At 43.7% G+C, this 3,327-nt stretch overlaps 1 long non-coding RNA gene across 1 annotated transcript in view; it reads left to right on the top strand.

Annotated features, from left to right (window-relative positions):
- The window catches only part of LOC108447317, a 31,915-nt gene extending 28,976 nt beyond the window's left edge, over positions 1-2,939 (top strand). Inside the window, exons 2-3 of the long non-coding RNA XR_001862812.1 lie at positions 1,687-1,796; positions 2,209-2,939. This is a non-coding gene — a long non-coding RNA (uncharacterized LOC108447317). The remainder of the gene's footprint in view (positions 1-1,686; positions 1,797-2,208) is intronic.
- Positions 2,940-3,327: the final 388 nt, after the last annotated feature.

Raw genomic sequence — 3,327 nt, 5'->3', positions numbered from 1 at the left:
GGCTGGGAAGGGTGAGGTGACCACATCAGCTTGCAGACAGGGGACATGAGGGTCTCCCTCAAGTCCAAGCATGACAAGAATGGGAACCTTGGAAGTGGATGGCAGTGTTGCCTGGTGCTCTGGAAGAGCCAAGCACCCGGAGGGGTGGCGAGGAATGAGCGCTGTTGGGTGTTAGTGGAAGGGACCTTGGTGGGAAGTGGGCATCTTTGCAAAGCCGTGCCAGGGAAGTTACAGCTGCTGAGATGGGAGGTAAGGGGACAGCTGTAGGGGATTTCTGTGGTTTGAGCAGAAGGAAAAGGCCAGGTATCAGAAAAAAGCTGTGGGGGAGGAAGCCAGAGGCTTTGGGTAAGACATGCGCCCACAGCGCAAGGTGGCTGTGGCTTATTTACCTTCGAAAGGCTCTCAGCACTTTTCCCTACTGAGAAAGTTAAACACCATGAGTGTTAAGTACAGAGCTTCAGGAGGCAGAGGAATTAGCAGGAGTGGCTAAGTGAAAGCTTGGCTCTTCCCTCTCCTGAGGCTGATGTGGCTCTTCCCTCCCCACTCCATGTCTGCCTCTGCATTCCCTCTGCCAGTGGCAGTGGAGGGCAAAAGATTGTGAGTGTGAGGTCAAGGCAGGAGCTGCTCCATCCGCCAAGCTGGGCACCCATCCATCCTCCAGCCCGCCTCTCGATGGAGCTGCCAGGGGATCACCTGCCCCCGGAGGATCCCCCCTGTGGCGATGGACAGCAGATCCCGCGCTGCCACATCAAAGTCTGTTTGCTCATTTCAAAAGGCTTTGGGCTCAATACTGAGCTACACAACACTTAGGTGTTGTCTCGCAACTTCCTCCTGCTGTGACAGGGTGATGGTAGGTTTGGACTTTCATCTCCGGGCCTTCCTTTGTCTCCTGGATGAATTGGGAGCTGACCTGGGCCAACAGGAGAGTCTCTCGTCGGGGAGATGAGCCAAGGCGCTGCATTCCATTCTCTCCACACCTTCTGTGATGTGGGGCTGCGTGCATAATCTCCCAGGCTGTGGAATAGAGATGCTCAGTCTTTTCCTGTGTTCCTGACATAAATTTCCATTTCTCATATTCTGCTAGGCCACACTCTAGTGAAGTACTTTTTTTTTTTTTTAATATATCACTCAGCAAATCATTGTGAAGCTCTAAAAACAAGTAAAAATATCCCAGTTTTGACCTCTCAATCAGCACACATGAGAAAGGCATCCACCATGATTACTGGAACTCGTAAATGACCTTATGAGACTGCTGGAGATAACTCCCTGAAATTATATTAATTTCTTCTTCAACACTGTTATTTTCTTCTGTGTCATATGCAAGATGATTAAATGAAGGTCACCTAAGGTCAAAATATCTGTTCAGCAGTTTCTAGCCCATTTCCACACACATGCTCTGTGAGCAGGGGTTATAAACATGACACCAATTTCAATTATATATCGTGATGCCTAAGAAATAATGAGCTGATTTATGAGGGCTGTACATGGGGCTGGAACACATTTATTCAGTCGTGGACTCTTCAGGAAGATTAGTGCCTCTAGTGCACTGTATACTTTGGAAATGTGCAACATCTCAGGATATCAGCAGTAATACAGTATTATAATGTTAATATAATGTAGTTCCACTTCTGTGATGTCCTATTAATCAATCCTTTCAGTGACGTAACTCTGCTTATTTATGGACAGGAGATCCACCATTTAGGAAGAGTTCTCCTTTTTCTGGAGATTATTTGCCATTTTCATTTGTGAAAACAACAGAACCAAAGAAGAACCAGCTTTTCTTTGGAATAAAACAGGTATTTTCTTTATTGATAATTCAAATAATTAGATTATTTTGGTATACATCCTTTGAAGAACAAACAACAATGCTATTCAAATAAACTTCTAGTTTATGGAGAGCATATTTTCACCCTCTATTAGTTTTCTTAGCTGCAGAGTTTTAGTTTATCACAGAAGAGGATCTGCACAGATATTTCTGAATTCATAAAACAAAAACAGGTCCTGCAAACCTAAGCTGAAGCTTGAAAATGTATTTTCTTCTAAGCTCTCCAGTATTTCTACTGTGGGAAGAATATAAAAAACGCACCTCTTTATAGATTTAAAATGCCATGGTTTAAAAAAATTAAAAGGCATCAGGAAAGAAACAAGGAAGGGTGAGAAAGGGAATAACAGCCTAAAATTTTGTACCAAATTTCAAAAATGTTTCAGGTATGAACCAACCCATTAAAGGTGAGCCTCCATCGGTCAAGATGAAGAAAGGCTGCAATTCCTGGACAGAAAAAAAACAAGCAGAGAAAATGAGAAGAGCTTCAAATAAATAATTAATAATAAACAAATGAATGGATAAATAAATAAGTTCTGAAATCTTAGCAGATTCATCCCGCTGAGATGCAACGTGTCATTTTGCCTTCAGCGTTTCAGAATTCGCCTCGGTAATTATGTATTGCATTCGCTACTTAAACCCCTTATTTTTAAAATTAAAAAAAAAAAAAATCCAGCAAATACTTGCCTGATAGAGCAGTTGTCTATCTGAGAGTACGTAATTAGCCCCTTCCCTCAGCAACTGCTACCAGCTCCTGTCAGAGACAGGGGAGAGGAGAAGGTGTTTCAAAGGCTCGTTCTTATGCTTCATGGATTTTCTAATAGATTGAAAAAAACTAGAAAATGATGATATTATTAATGCCATCAGGTCCCTGGAGAGCTCTGCCACCACTCCTCCTGTGCTGGCAGCTTAAAACAGTCCTTGTAAGTAATAAATCATAATTAATAAAAATGACGAGAAAACACCATGTCTGAGCCTTCCCATTTAAAAGGGGAAGTAATTGTGTCCCAGTAGCCCTGTGTAGTGCTGGGGAGGTGTTGGGCACAGGAGGAAAGCCCAGAGAGTGTCCCTGTCACATCTCTCCCTGTTCCCAGCGATGCTCCCGCTGGGAATGCCAGCAGTGGATTTGGCTCGCTGGTTTTCACTTAGTGGAAGTCAGGAGCAATTATCACCCAGGAAGACAAAGGGAAGTTGATTAATATAAAAGAAAATGGTAAGTGTTTTCTCTGGTAATTTACTTTCAGAGAGGTTGGGATGTGAGCAGTCCCTGCAGGAAGGGGAAGAGCTGGTGCTCCCTGCTCGGAGATCCGTCATGATGTTTGACACCTCTACCTTTTTCTGCTGGCTTCAGTAGTTTTTCCAAGTTCATCTGCATTCAAAGCACTAGTCTGGGTGAACAACTGTAATAAGGGAGAGGGCTAAGCTTGGAGAGATCATGCTGAGGCTTGGATTACTTGTTTCTCTTCCAGCAAGGATTTAATGCACACTTACAGTCCAAAACTAGG

This window comes from Corvus brachyrhynchos, unplaced genomic scaffold (genome assembly GCF_000691975.1).
Source record: "Corvus brachyrhynchos isolate BGI_N302 unplaced genomic scaffold, ASM69197v1 scaffold105, whole genome shotgun sequence".
Taxonomy (NCBI): domain Eukaryota; kingdom Metazoa; phylum Chordata; class Aves; order Passeriformes; family Corvidae; genus Corvus; species Corvus brachyrhynchos.
The sequence above is the reverse complement of the archived record's forward strand: the minus strand, read 5'-3'. Positions and strand labels throughout refer to the sequence as shown.